Source organism: Polypterus senegalus, chromosome 6 (genome assembly GCF_016835505.1).
Source record: "Polypterus senegalus isolate Bchr_013 chromosome 6, ASM1683550v1, whole genome shotgun sequence".
Taxonomy (NCBI): Eukaryota; Metazoa; Chordata; class Cladistia; order Polypteriformes; family Polypteridae; genus Polypterus; species Polypterus senegalus.
This window is the reverse complement of record NC_053159.1, coordinates 18,183,449-18,208,138: the sequence shown is the minus strand read 5'-3', so window position 1 is coordinate 18,208,138 and position 24,690 is coordinate 18,183,449. Positions and strand designations below refer to the sequence as shown.

Genomic DNA, 24,690 nt, shown 5'->3' with positions numbered 1-24,690 from the left:
GGCCCGGGTTCGCTTCCCGGGTCCTCCCTGCGTGGAGTTTGCATGTTCTCCCCGTGTCTGCGTGGGTTTCCTCCGGGCGCTCCGGTTTCCTCCCACAGTCCAAAGACATGCAGGTTTGGTGGATTGGTGATTCTAAATTGGCCCTAGTGTGTGTTTGTGTGTGTGGGTGTGTTTGTGTGTGTCCTGTGGTGGGTTGACACCCTGCCCAGGATTGGTTCCTGCCTTGTGCCCTGTGTTGGCTGGGATTGGCTCCAGCAGACCCCCGTGACCCTGTATTCGGATTCAGTGGGTTAGAAAATGGATGGATGGATGGATGAAAATCACTGGAAAAATTGTCTTAATGTGGCATAGCTTTAAGACAGGTTTCAGTAAGAAAACAAAGATTAGGTTGTATGCTTAGTATAATGTTGTAGATTTACCAAGATATAATAAAACCAAGATAGTTTTATTTCCAAGCGGGTAAATGTTTAGTATACAGAATTTTAAACTTCAAAGATGCTTTTGGGCTGGATTTATAGTTTTTATTTCACTTTGGATTAAGTTGTTGGTGCTTCATGTTTCTTCTCACATTCCATAAATGGGTGTGTTGTTGTCATTGGTAACAGAAAATTGTCCCTTTTGGAAATAAGTGTGAGTGTGTCTCACAGTGGACTGGTATACTGTTCATGGTCGGCTCCTAATGTGACAAGGATGTGCTCTGGCTTTTCAAGAACTAATTAGATTTTAGAGAATTCAAAAGGGTTTGCCTGCTAAAGGACTAGAAACCTAATAAAGGCTGGGGTCTTAAATAGACTGAAACCTTCCACAATCCATATCTGCAAAGAGTTTACACGATTTTCAAAGTTGTATTATTTTGCTTGGAAAAAAAAGAAAAAAGTGTGTTCATTATTCATTTGGCTCTGCAAACGCTGTGTCACGGATGCAGTCCTGCCCTCAGGGAAGCCATTTGTTTGCTTGTTACATCCTGCACCTGTACTATTCTTTTCAGGCTCATTGTTTTTTTAGATACACTCACCCTTTAATAAAGCAAACACGCAATCATCACAGGCTCTTCATCAAAAAGGGATGTTCATAAAAATAATGTGGAGTGTCAGAGAAACGAGAAGCATATCCTAGCGACAGAGCGCGGAAGATTGAGGGTCTCTTAGCAACGACAAAGTGGAGGGATGGTTTGAAGAGGAGGGTGTGGTGGTTAGTCAGCGAGACAGAGAATGAAATGGAGACATAGATTGTGAAAATGAGTCTGGGCCTCTCATCGGAAGTCTGAAGGATGGAGAAATTGCGGTGGGAGCAAAACAAAGGTTTCCAATTTATCAAGGGCAGAGCACCTGCAGAAGATGATTCTTGGGAGAAAAGAGGTAGGAAGCAATACATTTACTTTAAATTAATGATTTCTTAAAGTATGATAAAGTGGAAGAAAACTGCAGAACTTTTCATACTGGGTGACTTCACAGGAGAGAGCGTTATGATTCTAAGTTGGGAAGAAGTGTTTTCCACTGAGAATCCAAAGAGTTAAACTGATCACCTCTCACTTGCCATAACTAAAGGGAATATTGCATTGGAACCAGCAGGATGGTGAATGGACAAAAAAGGCAGGACTGATCGGAGAAAATATATGAGCGCTTCAGTGGAATCAGAAAATATTCAGACCTCTTCACTTACTGCACCCTTTATTGTGTTGTAGATTTTATTTTAAATGGGTACATTTGTCCATTTTTGCCCATCGGTGTACACTGAATAACCCACAATGACAAAGTGGGATCACGCTTTCATAAATGTGTAGTAATTTATTAAAAGTCAAAAACTGAAATCTGTCATCTAGGTAAATATTGAGACCTTTTGTTGTGGCACTCCAGATTGTGGTCAGGTACATCTTGTTTGCTTTGATTCTCCTTGAGATGTGTCTACAACTTGATTGGGGTCTACCTGTGGCAAACAGAACCAAATGGACATTGTTTAGAAAGGCACACATCTACCTGTATATATGAGTGCCCACCATTCACACTGCATGTTAGGACAGAAACCAAGCCATGAAATACAAGGCAGTCTCTGTAGACCTGCAAATTGTGGTGATGCATAGATCAGGACAAGGGGAATGAACCTTTGAGTGACCCTAGAAGCACAGTGGCCTAAATAATTGTGAAATGGAAAAAGTATGGAACCACGTGGACTCTTTCCAGAGTTGACCATCACACCAAGACTGGACAAGAAGGGTCCTGGTCAGAGAACTCAATGGTCACTCTAACAGAGCTTCAGATGCCCTCTGCTTAGATGGCAGAACTTGTTGAAAGGACAATGGTCTCGGCAGCACTCTATCAATCACGCGTTATGGTAAAGTGCCTAGACAGAAATCACTCTTGAGTAAAAGGCATGTGACAGTTTAATGGACTCTCAAAGCACGAGGAAAAAATTTCTCTGATCTGGTGAGACAAAAGTTGAACTCGTTGGGCAGATCTCAAAGCACAATGTCTGGTGAATACCAGGCACTGCTCATTACCCATCTAATGCTATCCTGACTGTGAAGCACAGAGGTGGCAGCATCTGGCTATGGGGTGCTTCTCAGAGGCAGGGACAAGGAGACTGGGCAGGATTGATGGAAGAATGATTGCAGCTAGATAAGCAGAGGTCCTTGAAGAAAACCTGCTCCAGGACATGCCACCTCTGGAGCAGGGACTGGGGTGAAGGTTCAACGCCCAGAAGCATACAGTCAAAACAATGCTGGAGTGGTTTCAGGGGCAAATTTCTGACTGTCCTTTAGCGACTCAGCCAAAGCTCAGACTTGAACCCTATAGAACATCTGTGGTGAAACCTTAGGATGGCAGTTTACAGGACCTGCCAGGTAGAATGGGATAAACCTCCCCAATCCAGGTGTACAAAGCTTGCAGAAACTTACCCAAGAAGACTCAGATCTGTAACTTTTGGCAAAAAGGCTTCTGCAGATTAAGAGTCTGAATAGTTCTATGAATGAATGAATTCAGTTTTTGATTTTTAATAAATTTGCAAACCTTTCTGTTTGTCATTACATTTTCGAGTGTAGACCGATGGGCAACTTTATCCACTTCAAATTAATTCTACAACACCATGCAATGTGCAGAAAGTGGGTCTACATACTTTTTGAATCCACTATATGTTAATTTAAAATGAGTATTGTAGAACAGACTGTATTTGAGGGTGCCAAGTGTGCCTTAGGGGAAGATACACTGTGCCATGACAATAGCCTGGTCTTGAATTCTATTCCCCTGTGTGCCAGTTGCTTTCCTCAAAAGGCATTAGCTTGCTATGATAAAGAATTGCTTTTCTAGCTCTGAACTCATAGTAACTGGCTTGACTGACAGATCAGGTCAGGTCAGGTTGGGAGGCATGCACTGATACAGCACTTTGGCACACCCACCACACAACAAAACAGCTTGGAATCCTTGTTGACAACCCCCCAGGCAGACAAACGGTCCAGTCCCATCCTCCGGAAATAACCAACTATTAGCCACAGCCAGGTGTTATGTGGGTATCCCCTCGGCCCGGTCCAGCCACTCGGGCCCACAACAATGAGGATTCTGCGAGCCGGACCACCCTCTGGTAATCACGCCACTTGGCCGTAGTGCCGTAACTGATGCTCCCTCACAATGCAGGTAATGTGCCTCATTTGGGACTCCATGAGCAACTACTAATTTGACACAAAGTCAAACCAGTGGTACCCAAGGATTCTCCAAAGAGACACAGTACTGAAGGAGTCCAGTCTTCGTCTCAGGTCACTGGATCGCGCCCATGTCTGGCAACTATAAAGCAAAACAAGAAGCACCAGGATTCTAAAAACTTGGACATCCATCCTTTTATTAAAGATATCGGGAGTGCCACACAACCCTTTCCAGCGACTTAACGACCATCCCATGCTCTCCCAATCCGTCTACTGACTTCATAGGATGAGTCACCAGGGACATGAATGTCACTGCTGAGGTAAGTAAACCTCTCGATGCGGTTGACACTCTGTGCAGAAAGATACACTGCTGATGGCTATGCCCAAGAGTCAAATCAAAGATCGATCTGCTGGAATGTCATTACCCAAATCTACCCATAGTAGGAGAAATTAAAGCAAAAGTCAGACCCAGGATGTCTTAATAGCACAACTAACACATGAAGATAGGTTTTCCTTTGATGTCTGCACTCTTGGATAGTGACACATGCAATGCATGACATATAACCACGTAACTTCCAGGACCACATACCATAGCACGGCGATTTAGACACAACAAGGTGGAGCACATGAAAAAAACAAAATGGCAATGAAAATACAGCAAAATAATTCTAATAACTAATCGTTTCAAGGTAAAAAAATAAATTCAAAAATCCAATTTAGTGCCAAAAACATCCCATACTGGGAAGTAAGCATTATTAAAAAAGGGCTAAACAAACATAAAAAAAATGCTAATGTACAAAATCTTATCACCACAAATGATGCCAAAAGGGGCAACAGGGCACAAAATGCAAGAAAAGGCCAGACCAGGGGCCTCATGCATAACGCCGTGCGTAGAATTCGCACTATAACATGATGTAAGCACAAAAGCCGAAATGTGCTTACGCACAGAAAAATCCAGATGCAGGAATCTGTGCGTACTCCAATTTCCACGTTCTTCTGCTACGTAAATCCTGATCAGCGTGAAAAGTAACGCACGTGCACGCGCCTGCTCTCCCACCCCAACCCCTCCCAGAATTACACCTCTTTGAATATGCAAATCAATATTAATAGCCCTTAAGCTCAGAGTTCTGTGAAAAGACAAAACCACGAGGAAAAATAGAGCAATTTCAGCACATACCAAGTGGAGGCAAGGAAAAACATACTATTTGTTGGTTTAAACAGTGGTATAAATAAGAAAAGGAAGCTGATTGAGTGACATAGCGTGTCGGAGAAGCTCGAAAGCTCAAGTTCACAAAGTCGCACAGTGCCCGAAATAAAAAAAGAGTCGCATATCAAAGTCGGCGTGAAAAGGCGAGTTGTAGCCCACCGTCTGAGTGTCATATGAAAGCTTATTAGGGTACAGAGAAAAAAAAAGGCACACAGTGGGGGGAAAAAGCAGGAAATGTCAACTTTAATCTCAAAATTTCCACTTTAATCACGTAATTCATTTGGTCATTAAAGTAGAACATCATAAACTTAATCTTAAAATCGTTTAATTTACTATTTTCATAAATCCCATCGTATCTAAAGTAGTACTTTAAATGCTTTGTTTTGTATTTGATGTTCTGCGTGCTCTATGTGTGTGAATCACAATGTGCTTCTTAAACTGGCTTTCTCTACCTCCGACAGGACCCAGAATCCATTACATTCATGATACTACAGCTCTCTGAATAATTAAAATACTGAGATGTATACGTGATATCATTTTCATGATGATAGGAGTTAAAGCATGTTATTAAACATGGGAATACAGTGGCGCAGTGATTGTGCTCGACCTTCGATAAAATAATTTATTGCAGCAGTACTGTCTTTTTCAAACGTACTAACCTCCAATTCCTGTCCTTCCTTTTCTTTCTCCAAATACCCAATCGCCACACAATCAGCTCTGTAATAGCCGTTAAGTCATCTGTAAGCTTATAATGCCGATTCTTCAAAACTTTTAAGGAACATTGAAATATCTTTGTAGTACATGTTTAATTATTCTGTCCTTCACGCCAGTCCCAGTGAAGCATACAGTGCGAGGCATGCAGGAGCAATCCATGAACGGAGTGCCAGATCCTTGCTAGCGTAGTGACACCATGTCCTTTAATTATTAACAATATAGATCTGAACATGGAAACGTTCTTACGCAACATTTCTGTGCATATACACCATTTATACAGTACATGAGGCCCCAGGACCTTATTAGTTTGACCCAAAATAGGCTTCTCCCCATGCAGCCTGACCCCAAAATCAGTAGGGCTTCAATGCCTGGTCATGCTCAAAATGAGGCGCTGAGTTTAAAAGTTTTAAAAAAAATACTTTAGTTGTTCAATAGTGAAAAAAAAATGCTATCTGTTTTGATCTCAATAAAGGTGTTGTGTAAATTCTTGTACAGTTCATATCAATCCATATACGAACTGTAAGATTTTCAGACTCAAGGAATTTGAATTTGTGGTTTTATTTTGTCTTGAACCTATTCTGAAAAAGTTAACTATTTAATCATGTTTTATCACAATACCATTTTGTTCACTATTTGGGCTCTGCTATGTTGGGTTTTCGTTTCTGCCATCTCCATGGAAATCTTTCCCAGAATTCCTCGGGGTGTACTTGTCTGTGACGTTAAATATGCGGTGATACAAAGATCACTTCAGGCATTTCTAGGGCATCTGAGCTTACAGTAAATGATGAACCATGTTTCACTAAAAGATTATGGTTTTTCGAATCCCCAATATTATTTTTGAGTAAAAGTGTTTTTAACAAAAGATTTCCTTGTTTCTTGGTTTTGACCTTTGGCTTAATCTTTGACTGTTTGATTCTCCTGACCATATTTGTGGTCTATTTACTGTCTCGTATAAGTCAGTATACTTTTTAAAGGAGTGGATAAACTGTAAAACTTCCAGCATAAAAAAAGGTCAAGACCCACAAAAAATGTTTATCAATGAAGGATTTATTTGTAAAACAAAAAAAGTAAAGTAAAGCAAAGTAATGGAAAAAAAGGCAACAAGGGTTTGCCTTAAAAGACAATCCAAAGCTAACAAGTCCAAATTGTAGTCTAATGCTTAACTTGCACTACTTGATAGCCATATTATTTTGTATAGTTTTTCTGTATGGGGGACCGGAGGGTGTGTTCCAACTACAGAGGGATCACACTCCTCAGCCTCCCTGGAAAAGTCTATTCGGGGGTTCTGGAGAGGAGGGTCCGTCGGATAGTCGAACCTCGGATTCAGGAGGAACAGTGTGGTTTTCGTCCTGGTCTCGGAACAGTGGACCAGCTCTTCACCCTTAGCAGAGTCCTGGAGGGTGCATGGGAGTTTGCCCGACCGGTCTACATGTGTTTTGTGGACTTGGAAAAGGCGTTTGACTGTGTCCCTCAGGGAATCCTGTGCGGGGTGCTCTGGGAGTATGGGGTACCGGACCCCCTGATAAGAGCTGTTCGGTCTCTGTACAACCGGTGCCAGAGCTTGGTCCGCATTGCCGGCAGTAAGTCGAGCCCGTTTCCAGTGAGAGTTGGACTCCGCCAGGGCTGCCCTTTGTCACCGATTCTGTTCATAACTTTTATGGACAGAATTTCTAGGCGCAGCCAGGGTGTTGAAGGGGTCCGGTTTGGTGGACTCAGGATTGGATCACTGCTTTTTGCAGATGATGTTGTCCTGTTTGCTTCATCAGGCCGTGATCTTCAGCTCTCTGGATCGATTCGCAGCTGACTGTGAAGCGGCTGGGATGAGAATCAGCACCTCCAAATCCGAGAGCATGGTCCTCAGCCGGAAAAGGGTGGAGTGCCCTCTCAGGGTTGGGGGAGAGATCCTGACCCAAGTGGAGGAGTTCAAGTATCTCGGGGTCTTGTTCACGCGTGAGGGAAGAATGGAGCGTGAGATCGACAGGCGGACCGGTGCGGCATCCGCAGTGATGCGGGCTCTGCATTGGTCTGTCGTGGTGAAAAAGGAGTTGAGCCGTTAGGCGAAGCTCTCACTTTACCAGTTGATCTACGTTCCTACCCTCACCTATGGTCATGAGCTATGGGTAGTGACCGAAAGAACGAGATCGCGAATACAAGCGGCTGAAATGAGTTTCCTCCGCAGTGTGTCTCGGCTTTCCCTTAAAGATAGGGTGAGAAACTCAGTCATCAGAGTAGAGCCGCTGCTCCTCCGCATTGAGAGGAGTCAGATGAGGTGGCTCGGGCATCTGATCAGGATACTTCCTGGACGCCTCCCTGGTGAGGTGTTCCGGGCACGTCCAACCGGGAGGAGGCCCTGGGGAAGACCCAGGACACACTGGAGGGATTATGTCTCCCGGCTGGCCTGGGAACGCCTTGGAATTCTCCCGGAAGAAGTGGCCGGTGAGAGGGAAGTTTGGGCCTCTCTGCTTAAGCTGCTGCCCCCGCGACCCGACCCTGGATAAGCGGAAGAGGATGGATGGATGGATAGTTTTTCTGTCTATTTCAGTTAACTGTTGAGGTTTGTTAATGTTTTGTTCAAGAAACTGTGGAATTTATATAGTGGTTTGCACAGTGCCAGGTTAATGGTGGGTTGAAATTGTGTTGTCTTGTGTTGATAATATCCTGTATCCCATGTTTTGAACCTAACCAAAGACAATTCTGTTATGTTTCACATGCTAGCAATTAAGTGATTCTGCTTCTGATTCTGACAATCAGTATCCCCAAAACAGAAGCAAAAATTCACAATACAGAAAAAATTGTAACGTTGACCAGTCTGAATGAACACAGCTAGGACCATCTCCTCCACCAGAATGTAAAGGTGTAGGGTGATCCCAGCTGCAGTAATTTCAGAGTGGATCTGCCTCTTGGGGTTTCACTCACAGAAAACAACTTAGGCACACAATACATAAATATTAGGTAATATTTTAACATAATAATATTAAAACATAGATAAAAACATACTGTATGAAAAATAAAAATAACAATGAAAGGCAGCTATACTTAAGCTAGGTCATAACCCCTGGTTGAAACGTAACACCAGAGTGGTCATCTGCTATACAAGTTTTCAAAAATGTGCATTTATTAGGTTTCTGCCATTTTTGACAGTTACTGATTACAGGACAAGAAAAGCTGGCTGCCCAACATTATGGGCTGCATTCTCATATGCATTTACTCCTACAGTTACTGACTCTGCACGACATCAAGAAGCTGGACCTAACATGGTTCTGCTCCAAAGCTGTCTTTTGATTTTGGAAGCTTTCATACTTGAAAAATGGCTTCCCTATTGGTCTTTCAGAGTGGAACTTAAATGTAAATGTGAAACAGGCTGTGTTTTAACCAATAAACCACACTATTAGTGGCTCTGTGTTGTGCAACCTGAATTCAGATTTCAATTCAAGCTTTTTTTAGACATAGAACTCTTTTTGCCGATCCGCCCATGTGGCTGTGGACCTTCTGGAACTGCTAAAAGTATAAAACCACAGGTTAAAGTAGTTAAATGAAGCACATGGCTACAGATATGCAAAACTTTTTTTGAGGAAATGTTCCTGTCTGTGGGAGCCTAAAGTCATAATTTCTACTTGCTCCTCTTAATCTGGTGACATGAGCAGTGCACCAGTGTGCTGCCCCCCACAAACAATACAATAAAGGAGGAATCTCTTCTTCTTCTGGCTTCAGTACAAATTAATGGACACAAGATCTTACCCTGGGCCAAAAAAATATATAAAATCATGCTGCCAAGCTGCTGCCATTTCACTTATCTGTTCAATTTCCTGCATATTCACAATGACAATAAAGCTTGCTAATGTCAAAATAATATAAATACCTCATCCTGGCCAGCTTCCTCACATGAGCTCCTGCTTTGCTCTGCTCTTATTTCTAATGTTACTCTTCTTGTCTCTGTTACTGTTATTTGACACCAGGAAATTTTATGTATATTTTAGTTAATAAAAATGAATAAGACACACTGAATGGGGTGTTTAACCCCTTCTTGCTGGCATTAAATGTTCGTGTGTAGCCAAATCAAACAAGAGATGCTTTCATTTGTATGTGCCCTTTTGCCATTCATTACCCTGTAATTTTTGCAGTAATATAATATCCTCAAACCCGCTTATCCAGTTCAGTGCTATGGGGGCTCTAGGCAGTTCTGCCAAGAAGCGCAATGCAGGAACCAGGCCCACACTCACCATCATATTTAACACTTGTGCAATTGTCAATTTTGAATTGCTGCTTAAACTGTAGCAGTCCTGGGGTGCTCATATTCCCACTTTAAAACAGTGATTTATTTTTATATGGGAATGCCAGTCTGGTCATACATACACACCCCTACCAAAAAGACACACCACACTAGGGAGAAAAAACTGAAATAATGTATTAAATAAACTATTTACAAACACAAAGCAACTGTACCCCATTAACCCACAACCAGGGCCGACTCCACCATTTAGGTGAAGTACGCTTAGGTTGCAAAATTAATACACGTGTTTGTTTCCTATTCTCCTGTTGCATTGTTTGATATCATTTTCACATAGTAGTCATGTTTGGTATTTACATCTGACGACTTACATGAACCTTTTGTGGTTAATCTTTGAAATCCCAAGATGCATTGCACTGGGCTTCTCAGTTTTGTCCTTCAAAAGCACCAAAATAGTTTAACGCTTTTAAAGAAAACAAACAGAATCCCAAAATCACTCTAAAATGCTCACTAGAGAGGGATATATAGCAAGCACACTTAGAATCTTTATCAATAAATATATTTATTTTTCAGAAAGCTGTGTTAAACAAAGGAGGCTCTGATAAGAACAAAAGGCAAAGAAGCAGGCAATCAAGTAGAAAACAATGTTCAAATACACAATTCTGAAAGAATAATTACAAACAAAACAGAGCAAAAAATTGAAATCCAGGACCGTAATTAATATGTAAAGCAACAGATACTAGAATTCACCAACATAATGAGCGCATTCAATGAACTGCAAGGGACTGTGGGTTTCATTGACCTTTATAGGACTGGGGGCAGTCCCTCAATGGTGAAGGACAGGTGGCCACACCTCTTGGAGAACCACCCACAAAACTCATGGAACATAACACATATATGAATGCATAGAAATAAAAGTAAATAATTAACAAAAGTAACATTAACATAAACAAATGAACTAAAAATGAACCAAAAAGTCATAAAAAAAGGAATCTGAACCCCAGTCACCCTTGGGGAGGAACACTGGCTGAAACATAAGACTCAGACTGTCTTCACATGGAAGTTCTTGTTTCTTTATTTTCCTCAGGTGTGTTAGTTTTACGTTTCGACATTGACTTGTCATAAACAAGGGATGGGGGCTCAAATTAAATAATAATCCAATAAGAACAATAACTATATTAATGATAATTATAATTATAATTCTCAAAATGGAGTGCCTTAGGAAATACATGCTGCAAAATTAAACTGATTGATCAAAATGGCAACAGGAATGTACCGTAGCACTTGAATGCATTGCTAAATGCTGCTTTAATTTGAACATTAAGCATCTTGGGATTAATAAAGTATCTATCTATCTATCTATCTATCAAATGGGTTTACATTAAAATCTGGGTTAAAATGCGGCAAGTGCCGTTTTCTGTTCTACACCACAATCTATGACATTCACTCCTGGAATTAAGTTCTCTTTGGTGGACTGTTACTGGAAAAGCTTTTTAACGTTGCATATTAATTGGATGGTTATATTGTATTATTTGCATACTTGAGTGAGTGATCAGCAAGCAGGGATCATGGGTAAATATTTAAAGATAATCACTTTACTTCAGTTTCATTGAATTTTACATGATATTAAGCTTATCAATTTATTTCAGTGACCAGAGTAAAATATATATGTTGTTGGAACTGCCTTGGGAAGATGGTAATAGATTGTCCCCATCATTGTAAGGTACCTGTTTGACTGTTAGTTTAAATAGAGAGCTATCTATTTTTTTTATATTGTTCAAGGGGTAATATGATTATGTAACTAAATTGGATTTTTTCTTTAGAGAAATGATAAGTGCAAAAAATAAATAAATAAATAAATTATGCCTGTTAATACAGCCAGATTCCTATGGATTTTCTGACATTTTGCCGCTCAAGCGTGTATTTTTCTGAGTCTTGTAAACAGACATTTCCTATAAGTAACCAAAAGTCCTCCTTGACATTCTCAAATTGTCATGCCACCATCTTGTATCCAAACCCTCCATATCTCACTCTTCTTCCCAGTTTTGGCTCGTCTCTTGTGTCTCCTGGTTTCTGTGTACAGGTCTGACAGTGAAGATTCCACTCACTAAAGGGGGTGGTGAGGCACCACTTTCTGCTCCGCCTAGGGCAGCAAAAATGCTATGGCCGGCCCACCCATGACAAAGCACACTATATACTACTAAAAAAAACTCAAGCACGATCCATTTTACCAGTTGAAGTTGATGAATAAGAATGTGGAAATGCCCAAGTAAACAGGTCTTCAGAAAGATTTATGGTGGAAGGAGCATGCTCCATTTGACAGCAACTCCAAAAAACAAATCCCACAGTCCACACAATGAAGAAAGAACTTAAAACCAGGAAAGTCTTTAATCCTTGATGCACTGACTTTGTAATCCAAAAAATTGCAGAAAGTGATTTGCTGTTGCTTCAATATACAAAAAATAACAAAAAAACACACACACACCAAAACAAGGCACAAAAACATTTCTCTGTTCAAACCAGAGCCCTTTTAAACAGGCTTCCTCCCAGCAGACCCTGTTTAGCAAACCAAGGCATTTGGGTGGTTCAGGGATTTCATAGAATGCTGGGAATTGAAGTTTCTTTTCGGTAGTGCGCTTCAAAACTAATAAGCAGAACTCTGTAGCTGGGGGTTTGTCATACAAAGTGTCTAAATAAGATTGGGATCAGGAAGGATATCCAGTCGTAAAAATGTTTGTTTCAATGCACAAAATATTTGGGGGACAACTGACTAACCTGAATGAACTCAGAAAATGAACGTTAAACCTGAAGTGTTGACATAACAAGCAGGCACTATGGATGTTGAAGACAAAATGTAGTAGCCTGAGGAAAACCCATGGAGACATAGGGAGGAAATAAAAACTACAAACAGATATCAACTGGGCACAGGAATGGATACCCAGGGTGCTGGACCTATGAGGCAGTAACACAAACGGATGTGCCACTGGATTTAGAATTACCATTTGATTTGCACATTAATCATATAATGAGCTAATATAACAAGACTGAACAAGAGCAGCAGTTCTAAATAAAAGGAATTTTAATTACATATTTAGAATTCTGTAATGTTGCAACAGGAGAATCTAGAGTTCCCTCTGTTGGTTAAAAATGTTTATGAAAAAGTGTCATACACAATGCACAGTGTGCAGTACTTTAAACACAGCTCCGAATCAAAAAAAAAAAAGTGACATGACATTGTCAGCATTCAAAGTTTGCATTTAATTGAACAGCATGAAAACAGGATAGCTTTCTATAATGCATTACATGTATGTAACGGGGCAAATAAAGTTCTGTCTGTCTGTCTGTCCGTTCGTCCGTCCGTCCGTATATCTATCTATCTATTATCTAGTTCCTTTTATCTATCTATCTATCTATCTATCGTGCATTGAAATTCTTCCAGATTCCTTAAATCGTTTAATGATATTAAGCACTGTAGAGGAAGAAATATGCAAATGCCTTCCAATCTCAGTGTCAGTGCTGTTCCAATGTCTTTGAGGAACATTGTTTTTAAACACTTCGATAATTTTCTCATGAATTTGTTGACAAACTGGAGATCCTCTGCCCATCTTTGCTCCTCAAAGTAAAGCTTTCGTGGATACCAAATCATGATTACAATCACCTGTTGACATCACCTGTTTGAGATCAAATCATTATTTAATTATTTTACCTCATTACTGACCCTAATTTGCCCCCATCCCACCTTTTTTTGGAATGCCTGAAATGCATATATATACAGTGGGATGCAAAGGTTTGGGCAACCTTGTTATTAGTCGTTATTTTCCTGTATAAATCGTTGGTTGTTACAATAAAAAATGTCAGTTAAAAATATCATATAGGAGACACACACAGTGATATTTGAGAAGTGAAATGAAGTTTATTGGATTTACAGAAAGTGTGCAATAATTGTTCAAACAAAATCAGGCAGGTGCATAAATTTGGGCACCACAAAAAAGAAATGAAATCAATATTTAGTAGATCCGCCTTTTGCAGAAATTACAGCCTCTAAACGCTTCCTGTAGGTTCCAATGAGAGTCTGGATTGTGGTTGAAGGTATTTTGGACCATTCCTCTTTACAAAACATCTCTAGTTCATTCAGGTTTGATGGCTTCCGAGCATGGACAGCTCTCTTTAACTCACACCACAGATTTTCAATTATATTCAGGTCTGGGGACTGAGATGGCCATTCCAGAACGTTGTACTTGTTCCTCTGCATGAATGCCTTAGTGGATTTTGAGCAGTGTTTCGGTCGTTGTCTTGTTGAAAGATCCAGCCCCGGCGCAGCTTCAGCTTTGTCACTGATTCCTGGACATTGGTCTCCAGAATCTGCTGATACTGAGTGGAATCCATGTGTCCCTCAACTTTGACAAGATTCCCAGTCCCTGCACTGGCCACACAGCCCCACAGCATGATGGAACCACCACCATATTTTACTGTAGGTAGCAGGTGTTTTTCTTGGAATGCTGTGTTCTTTTTCCTCCATGCATAACACCCCTTGTTATGCCCAAATAACTCATTTTAGTTTCATCAATCCACAGCACCTTATTCCAAAATGAAGCTGGCTTGTCCAAATGTGCTTGAGCAGACCTCAAGCGGCTCTGTTTGTGCTTCCTCTGCATCACTCTCACATACAGCATCTCCTTGTGTAAAGTGCGAATGGTTGAACGATGCACAGTGACTCCATCTGCTGCAAGATGATGTTGTAGGTCTTTGGTGCTGGTCTGTGGGTTGACTCTGACTGTTCTCACCATTCGCCGCTTCTGTCTATCCGAAATCTTTCTTGGTCTGCCACTTGAGCCTTAACTTGAACTGAGCCTGTGGTCTTCCATTTCCTCAATATGTTCCTAACTGTGGAAACAGACAGCTTAAATCTCTGGGACAGCTTTCTGTATCCTTCCCCTAAACCATGATGGTGAACAATCTTTGTCTTCAGGTCATTTGAGAGTTGTTTTGTGACCCCCATGTTGCTACTCTTCAGAGAAAATTAAAGGAGGAGGGAAACTTACAATTGACCCCCTTAAATACTCGGATTCACCTGTGTATGTAGGTCAGGGGTCACTGAGCTTACCAAGCCAATTTGAGTTCCAATAATTAGTTCTAAAAGTTTTGGAATCAATAAAATGACAACGGTGCCCAAATTTATGCACCTGCCTGATTTTGTTTGAACAATTATTGCACACTTTCTGTAAATCCAATAAACTTCATTTCACTTCTCAAATATCACTGTGTGTGTCTCCTATATGATATTTTTAACTGACATTTTTTATTGTAACAACCAAAGATTTATACAGGAAAATAATGACTATTAACAAGGTTGCCCAAACTTTTGCATCCCACTGTATCTATATATACACTATATACAGTGGGTACGGAAAGTATTCAGACCCCCTTCAATTTTTCACTCTTTGTTATATTGCAGCCATTTCCTAAAATCATTTAAATCAATTTTTTCCTCATTAATGTACACACAGCACCCCATATTGACAGACAAAAAAAGAATTTTTGAAATTGTTGCAGATTTATTAAAAAGAAAAACTGAAATATCACATGGTCCTAAGTATTCAGACCCTTTGCTGTGACACTCATATATTTAACTCGGTGCTTTCCATTTCTTCTGATCATCCTTGAGATCACCTTCATTTGAGTCCAGCTGTGTTTGATTATACTGATTGGACTTGATTAGGAAAGCCACACACCTGTCTATATAAGACCTTACAGCTCACAATGCATGTCAGAGCAAATGAGAATCATGAGGTCAAAGGAACTGCCTGAAGAGCTCAGAGACAGAATTGTGGCAAGGCACAGATCTGGCCAAGGTTACAAAAAAATTTCTGCTGCACTTAAGGTTCCCAAGAGCACAGTGGCCTCCATAATCCTTAAATGGAAGATGTTTGGGACGACCAGAACCCTTCCTAGAGCTGGCCGTCCGGCCAAGCTGAGCTACCGGGGGAGAAGAGCCTTGGTGAGAGAGGTAAAGAAAAACCCAAAGATCACTTTGGCTGAGCTCCAGAGATCCAGTCAGGAGATGGGAGAAAGTTATAGAAAATCAACCATCACTGCAGCCTTCCACCAGTCAGGGCTTTATGGCAGAGTGGCCTGTCGAAGCCTCTCCTCAGTGCAAGACACATGACAGCCCATATGGAATTTGCTAAAAGACACCTGAAGGACTCTGAGATGGTGAGAAATAAGATTCTCTGGTCTGATGAGACCAAGATAGAACTTTTGGCCTTAATTCTAAGCGGTATGTGTGGAGACAACCAGGCACTGCTCATCACTTGTCCAATACAGTCCCCACAGTGAAGCATGGCGGTGGCAGCATCATGCTGTGGGGTGTTTTTCAGCTGCAGGGACAGGACGACTGGTTGCAATCGAGGGAAAGATGAATGCGCCAAGTACAGGGATATCCTGGACAAAAACCTTCTCCAGAGTGCCAAGAACCTCAGACTGGGTCAAAGGTTTACCTTCCAACAAGACAATGACCCTAAGCACACAGCTAAAATAATGAAGGAGTGGCTTCACAACAACTCTGTGACTGTTCTTGAATGGCCCAGCCAGAGCCCTAACTTAAACCCAATTGAGCATCTCTGGAGAGACCTACAAATGGCTGTCCACCAACGTTTACCATCCAACCTGACAGAACTGGAGAGGATCTGCAAGGAGGAATGGCAGAGGATCCCCAAATCCAGGTGTGAAAAACTTGTTGCATCTTTCCCAAGAAGACTCATGGCTGTATTAGCTCAAAAGGGGCTTCTACTAAATACTGAGCAAAGGGTCTGAATACTTAGGACCATGTGATATTTCAGTTTTTCTTTTTTAATAAATCTGCAACAATTTCAAAAATTCTTTTTTGTCTGTCAATATGGGGTGCTGTGTGTACATTAATGAGGAAAAAATGAATTTAAATGATTTTAGCAAATGGCTGCAATATAACAAAGAGTGAAAAATTGAAGGGGGTCTGAATACTTTCCGTACCCACTGTATATATACTGTATATATATATACTGTATATGTATATATACTGTATATATATATATTTTGGACCACAAGGGTGCGTACAGCCGGCCTAACCCGACACAGATGGGCAGAGACACGAGTTGTCACACAACACACGTTTTATTTTCAGTTCCTAGCACACAATGCTCACAGGGCAAAGCACAGCACAGACCCTTTTCCTTCTTCTCTTCCTTCTTTGCTGCCTCCACTCTTTTCCCAGCAAGCTTCGTCCACCTCCTCTCGACTCTGGCTTCCTGAATGGGGTGAGACGGCCCCTATTATAGGACACCCAGAAGTGCTCCAGGTGCTCCCAAACCTTCTTCCAGCAGCATTTCCAGGTGTGGAGGAAGTGCTGCAGCTTAGGGCTCAGGAACTGTCCAGGCTCCCCCTGACGGTGACCATGGGCCCCAGCTGGATTGAGCTTCTAAGCTCCAAACCCATGGCCCCCCTGTGAGGCAAGGGGTTGCCCTCTAGTGTTCCAGGGGAGGTATTGCCCTGAATATGCCCTCTCCCTTTGTCCTTCCATCACTGGGTGTCCCGGCTGGACAAGGGCCCCATCCGTCAATCACAAAATACTGTATATAATGTATATGGAGGGTTGGTCATTGCCTTATGTTTGATGCCTGGGTAAGCTCTGGTTTCTCTCAATAAAGTGAGTTCAGAAAATGGACTGATGGTCTTTATGGAGGGTTCACTCTTCACCACAATTCCAGTGGCACAAAGTAGGATAAGTACTCTAGTTGTCTAAGTTAATTTAATTCATACCTTTTTGTCTGAGCGTTTAAGACAATTTATGTGTATGATATGCCTGACTTTCAAATTGGGATATTTCAATAATTTTGAATCAGAAGCATGTTTAATATGTGAAAGGCTTTCTGTGTTGATTGATTTAATTTGTTCTAATAAATTACAATCATATGTACAGTATATGTAAAGGCAAGTAGGGATTACCTTAAACTAGAAAGTGTGTTTTGTCACATTAGAGTTGGTTTTCTCCTCACCCAGCTCTTTGCCTTTTTCTCCACTGGATCTGCTCCACCACTATCCAGTCAGACCTGTTCTGTTTCATTCTTTCATCTCCTTCAAAAGGCATATATGTAGGTGTGGCGTTACTTTAGAATTTAATGAATCTGCCTAAATAGTCAAAGTGAATCCTGTAATCATGCAGTGCCTACTGTGACTTTTAACCTTCAAACAAACAATGACCAAAGCAGACAAAGGACATATGCTTATGTTTGTTAAAGAGGAGTTACTACACATTCTGTGTATTAAACAGGGTGATTTATCCTATTTTAATGGTGGCAATTTTCAGCATCTCAGTCTGCACTCATCAAGTGCTACTGATTTTCATCTCAACCCATTAATTACTCTCGTCTTCATCTGAGTCAGGGTCTCAGTGGATATCCTGGCAGCATTGAACTGAAGGCAGTTGCACCCTTACCTGGACATGTCACCCACATTGACAGTTTGTAGATACTTAGTAAAGCCACATTTAAATCTTCGGGGGAAGAACCCTACACAGACTATGTAACTAACCACTGTGTGACCATGCTGCCCATTGCTTTTTTATACTGTGTCCTACTATTGCTATTAACCAAATTCATTGTTTAATAGACACCTTAGTTGAATGCATTCAATGTGGAGGTGGGATTACATCAGGGATGGGCTCTGAGCCCTTTTTTATATTCATTGTTGATGGACAGTTTGACAGGTGAGATTAGATATAGGATTCCCCATGGACTGTGATGTTTGAGGATGACATTGTGATCTGTAGCGAGAGTAGGGAGCAGGTTGAATAGACCCTGGAGAGGTGGAGATCTTCTCTGGAGAGGAGAGGAATGAAGGTCAGTAGGACCACCAAGAAAGAATCCATGTGTGTGAATGAGAGGGAGGTCAGTGGAATGGTGAAGATGCAGAGAGTAGATTTGACGAAGGTGGGTGAGTTTAAATACTTGGGATCAACAGTACAGAGTAATGGGGATTGTGGAAAAGATGTAAAAAAGAGAGTGCAGGCAGGGTGGAAAGGGTGGAGAAGAGTGTCAGGAGTAATCTGTGACAGGTGGGTATCAGTAAGAGTGAAAGGGAAGGTGTGTTATATGGGTTGGAGACGGTGGCAATGACCAGAAAGCAGGAGACAGAGCTGGAGGTGGCAAAGTTAAAGATGCTAAGATTTGCATTGAGTGTGATGAGGATGGACATTATTAGAAATGAGGACATTAGAGGGTCAGCTCAGGTTGGACGGTTTGGTGTCAGAGAGACGAGATTGCGTTGGTTTTGACATGGGCAGAGGAGAGATGCTGAGAAAAATTGGTTAAAGGATGTTAAAGATAGATCTGCTTAACAAGAGGAAAAGTGGAAGGCCTAAGAGAAGGTTTATGGATGTTGTGAAAGAGGACATGCAGATGATGGGTATAACAGAGTAAGATGAAGAGGACAGGAGGATACGGAGCAAGATGATCAGCTGTGGCGACCCCTAACAGGAGCAGCCGAAAGAAGAAGAAGAAGAAGAAGCTTTTGTAGTAGTACACATTACATATTATGAAGTGTTGACATATTATTTTGAAAAGAAAACTGATATTTAATATCCGTGCATCAATTCTTTAATAGGCTCCAGCTTGCCACAGGCCAGAAGTAGACCAAGCTGGTTTAGAATGTGGATGGATGAGTAACTATGCAGTATTTGCTTCTTCGTTAATCAATGAGTCCTTATACTCTCAAGTCATCTTTGAATACTCAATAAATGTTGTACCTCTCAGGTCTTCTTTGTGTTGATTCTTACACCTCGTTTTAGGTATCCTGGACTTTATATTTAACCCCCTGAACCTAGGTTATTACTGTAACTTGTAGTAGGGATGATCTTAAGTTTTAGAATAGATGACATTTAAGATGTTTGTATGGGGATGTAAATAAATAGGACCCTAAATGAAGAGCTGAATCCACTAAAGAATAAGGAGTAAAATCATCTAAAGTAGATAGGTAGCATGAAGGATATAATGGATTAGCAATCCCGACTAGGATGAATGATGTTTCATTACCGAGCTGGGAGGTCATGGATGGATGAAATTGATGAACATACATCTCTGGTTCGTTGCAATTCCCTTTCCTGGTTGGGAGAATAATCTAGTGGGAGGACAAGGTGTGAATGCCTCCCAGAGTCGTGTGTTTCTCCAGTACACTGGTTGGCAGCATCCCTCCGGCGTACCTCCCATTCAGATGTCCACAGAGCTGCATGGGAGTTGCAGTTCTGGTGGGCAGTCCTGGTCTGATGGTTGGTGGCTGCTAGTGAGTGCTGTTGGAAGGGGGCTCATCTGTCAGATGGAGGTCCCTCCTGACCCAGAAGTGATTCCTTAGTACAATGCTGACACACTAGAAGTACTCAAGGGTCCAGGTTAAAAGGAGCCCTCTTCATCACCCAGGTGAGCTGGAGTTGAGAGGAGGTGGACAAAGCCTGCCTTGGAAGAGTGGATTAGGAGGAACTGTGATTGTGCTGACTTTGAGAAGAGAAGCCTGTGTAGAGGTATATTTCTTTCAAAACAAGTGGTCATTTGGTGTTGGGACTCAGTCTGTGTGGTTGTGCTTGGGGTTTGGGGTCTCTGCTATGTCCCTTACGGATCACAATAGATACACAGATAGACTGTACTGCATTTGAATTTCCCCTTGGGATTAATAAAGTATCTATCTATCTATCTATCTATCTATCTATCTATCTATCTATCTATCTATCTATCTATCTATCTATCTATCTATCTATCTATCTATCTATCTATCTATCTATCTATCTATCTATCTATCTATCTATCTATCTATCTATCTATCTATCTATCTATCTATTTGTCCCAAGGAGAAATGTAGCTTTTGCAGAAGGTCAAGAAAAATAAAAATAAGGCCCAAGGAACCATACAGTATATTAACCCCAATGATATGGAAGTGGTCAAAATGTGTAGCAGCTGTACAAAATGAGACATTTGGAGACTTTTTTGCTTTTTGTAAAGATAGAACACTTTATTAATGAAGTCTTAACATTTCTGAGCTGAAAATGATGGCATTTAGGTAGTTTTTAATGGGTTGTGGACAAACTATCCTAAATGCAATGGAAAATCCATTAGAGTTAATGGTAACCCGAAGGACAGTGCCCTGTTCAGAATGTGACATTTAGAATTTTTTTTGCTTTTTATATAGTCAGGGTACTTTGTTAAAGGCCTTTACAATTCTGACGTGAAAAGATGACATTTAGGACATTTTTGAGTTGTGAATAAACAAGCTACACTCAAAACAGTAAATGTGTGTCAAAATTGATCAGAAAGACATGGCAGCATAAAAAATGTTGTAAAAGCTGTAAACATTATGGGATGTTTATGTTTTTGCTGTTCATTAAGTTGGGGAAATTCAGGCAATGTCATCCTGAACAGACACAATTTAGGGTGCTTTTACTAATTTTAAATACAAAAAGGGATAAAAAAATGACCTGAAGATGTTGTAAATATTAATAAATAAAGAAACAAACTCTTAATGGTTCTCCCTCTTTAAGGCTTCTCATTGTGTTCATAAGAATTACTTGCTTTGAAATCACTTCAGTTTTTTTTATATGTCTGGCACCTCCTCACTAATTATGCAAGACATCAAGTTTTTTAGGGTTCCCCCTATTTATACCTTCTGCCCCCATCCCCATACTGATTTTTAAGCCATTTCTGGACCATTGGTTGTGCAGGAAATGACACACTTACGATAAAGGGTAAACCAATGGGCGTCATATCAAAAATGACCAGAAGGACTTGAAGTTCTGCCTGCCACATCAACTTAATCCTTTTCACAAAAAAAAAAGTGAAAAAATGGAGATTGGTAGTAAAGGTATGTGTTGTTTTATGCTATTTAGAGGTTGCTGATCATGAATATAATATCTGTGATATTTGATTCTTTACCAGTAGTCCCAGCCCACTAAAAGTCATTCCCAGAAGGTTAAAAAACATTTCAAACATAAGCATGTACAGTAGAGTGTTATTTTAGGCTATTTCAAGGTCAGTAATTAGAAATGTGATCTTATTTTTTACTTTTGATCCTTTACTAGGGATCTAGCCGTTTATGCACCCCTATTAAGGGATGAAAAATGATACATTCCAATTACAGTCAAGAATATTTTAATTGAAGCATACATTTTAATATTACAAATGTTTTACACAATTATTCGTGCTTATTATGTTGTTCTATTTCATGAAGTTAATCATTACATTTCTTAAGCGCACCCCGAATTAGGACAGCCTAAGCTACTTCTGACGTTTTATTTCTGATATAAGACGGAAGAAATCGGTGATAAGAAATGAATGATCGTGCTAATTGTTATTTCTGTCATATGACTGAAGAAATAAAGTTGCCTTAATTAAAAGTACCCGTGAATACGACTGGAATAAGCTACGTGTATACTCAAGGAGCAGGTTTTGATGTTCCTGTAAGTTTTCTAACAACTGATTTGTGTTCTCAGCAGGTGGGACTGGTAGCCTTGTGGCGGAGGTGGAGTTAGGGCACCTGTAGACTGAGGGGTGGGGCCACGTGAGCGCGCTGCCGGTGATTAAGACAGGACGGTGCAGGGGTGCGGCGTTTGGCTCAGCTGTTCCGGATTTATCCCAAGTGGACTTTGTCGTGAGGGTGACGGGGAGCCCCGCCGTTATACGGTAGGTGTGTTTGCGTTTCCGGTGGTTTTGGGTTGAGTGAGACTTGTGTTAGCTTTTCCTCACTTGCGCTTTCTTTTTTATTGGATGCTCCGCGTTGACGTCAGAATCATGGCGAGTTCAATCACCTCGATTTTGCTTTGACCACTTAGCTTGTATAAATACTGTATGTGATCCGCGAAGCATCTCTCCATTTGGAAACAGACAATCATATAGAGTTAGTATCGTAACAATGAGAACATTTAAGAAAAAACATAATTCTGGGCGTTGCATTTGTATTTCAATAATTACCCGGGCGTAAATGTTCAATCCTGTCTGTGGGTAAAATTAGGTCAATTTTGAATGAGACAAAAAAAAAAAAACCCAACAAAACAAGATATGGTTTCAGACACAGTCCTCGCCTCACGGCATTGGCATCCCGGATTCGCTGGGTATTTCAACATAAAGTTCATTTTTGAACCCAAGGTGTGAGCACATTAAAGGGCACACGCATAGCTGGAATTCTTGTCTTCAGCCAGTTTCGACTTCCCAATTAATCTGTGACCCATACGCTTTTGGATTTGAGTGGCAAGGCGAAAACGTGCCAATTGCATACTGCATTTGCACCCAGTTTTCTGAATGAGATGGCAGTGCTACCCACTATGGAATTTTAGTTAATTCCAAAAATCTGCACCTGTCAGTAGGCACAACAGAAAAGATGTGCAGATGCAATGAATACAGTTATATAGGTGTGAAACATTTAAGTCTCTCCATCCTTACAATCAAGCATTCATCAGTTGAAAAATTCTTAGTCCTCCAGGCTCATGAACCCATTAAATATCAAAGAGTATCATTATTATTTGTATTTTTACAACAGGTGTCATATGTCCCAAGTTTTGCTGGTAGATTTAACATTTAAAGCAATGATGGTCAAATTCAGTCCTTCAGAGGTTTGTTGGCTGATTTTTTTTCTTTTAAGTCAATCTGACATTTGGCAACAACGCCAAATCCCTGAAGGGGCTTCTTGCCTAGTTTTTCTCCCTTTTTACATTATAGGGTGGTCCAGATCTAATTATGCAATTTTCATTACGCTATAACTTATTAAGTTTATTGCATAGAAAATCAACGAAAAATCCCGGACCATTAAGAAGTGTGCGAACTGACGACATGAAGAATCGTCTTTGCGCCGAACTGGAATCGTCCTCACATAAGTGAGTCCTCAGCCGAGGTTCCAAGCGCGCCGAACCGTTACCAAAACGTGACGTGTAAACTCTGCTGGTCACTGATTGGCCGGAGAAAATCGTCATTACTGCCTCACTGGCTATTCTTTTCTTTTAAGTACACACACGCGGAAGTTTGTGTCCCGTCTCTCCATCGCTGGACGCAGTTTGTTGCATAAGTGGATGAATGTTTCTTCAGACATTCGAAAGTTCTCCAGCCACCGAGTGTTTGTGAAACCGGGAACAATCACATCCCACCACTCTGAAGCACGGTTAAATGTCCAAACAGATGGTCTGTTGCGGCGACTTTTTTGCAAAATGTGGAAGATCTGTAATATACAGAATCACCATTTTAATGTTACACTGGCAATTAAGTTCATTTTATGCTTTGCAACAGTGATAAAAGTTAGCTAGTGATGTGCTTTTTTTAGATGCTTACCATTGCGCGTCGTCGAGCTAAAGTGTTGTCGTTGTCTGCGTGTTGTTGTAAAAGTTCCACGGTGTCACGGCAGTAGAGGCGGCGCAACTCTAACGACACGTGAATAATCCCGCCCACTCTAAAGCGGTACTAAACTGCAGTCGAAACGCAAACCGAGCCGAACCAAGGTGAGCTGTACTGAACCGTGCTGTGCCGTACTATGCAGTGGAAAAGCGCCTATAGTCATCTAGACGATCTGGACCACCCTGTACATTTAACTTATCTTCCCAGGGTAAATTCAGACCTTTTTCAAGGAGGTGGTTATAAGAAAACACATGAATCATAATTCTGTCTGTGACAAATAAGTTGAAACATTCTCAAAATATATATTGGGACAGCTGTTCAAACTCAAATAGTCTGGTGTCTGTATGAGTGTCAGTTAATAACACTGGTCTTCCAAAAAAAATTAAAAAAAAGAAAAAACATTTTTTCACTCACAAAACTCTTAGTTCTTGTTAGATTTGAGGGTGTTGAATCCACATCTGGCAAAAGAATTGCTTTATTATATCTGGTTTCTGGGAGATGAAGGTTTTAAATAAAA

The 24,690-nt window shown here is 40.9% G+C and overlaps 1 protein-coding gene across 2 annotated transcripts in view; it reads left to right on the top strand.

Annotated features, from left to right (window-relative positions):
* Positions 1–24,690, top strand: part of atp13a2 (ATPase cation transporting 13A2) — a 176,385-nt gene that overhangs the window by 44,990 nt on the left and 106,705 nt on the right. The window contains exon 1 of one of the 2 annotated variants that reach the window (XM_039755451.1): positions 22,227–22,475. The exons of the other annotated variant lie outside the window; for it this stretch is intronic. The gene's annotated coding sequence lies outside the window, so the exon portion shown is untranslated. Of the gene's footprint in view, positions 1–22,226; positions 22,476–24,690 lie in introns of those variants that run through there. 2 annotated transcript variants of the gene reach the window in all.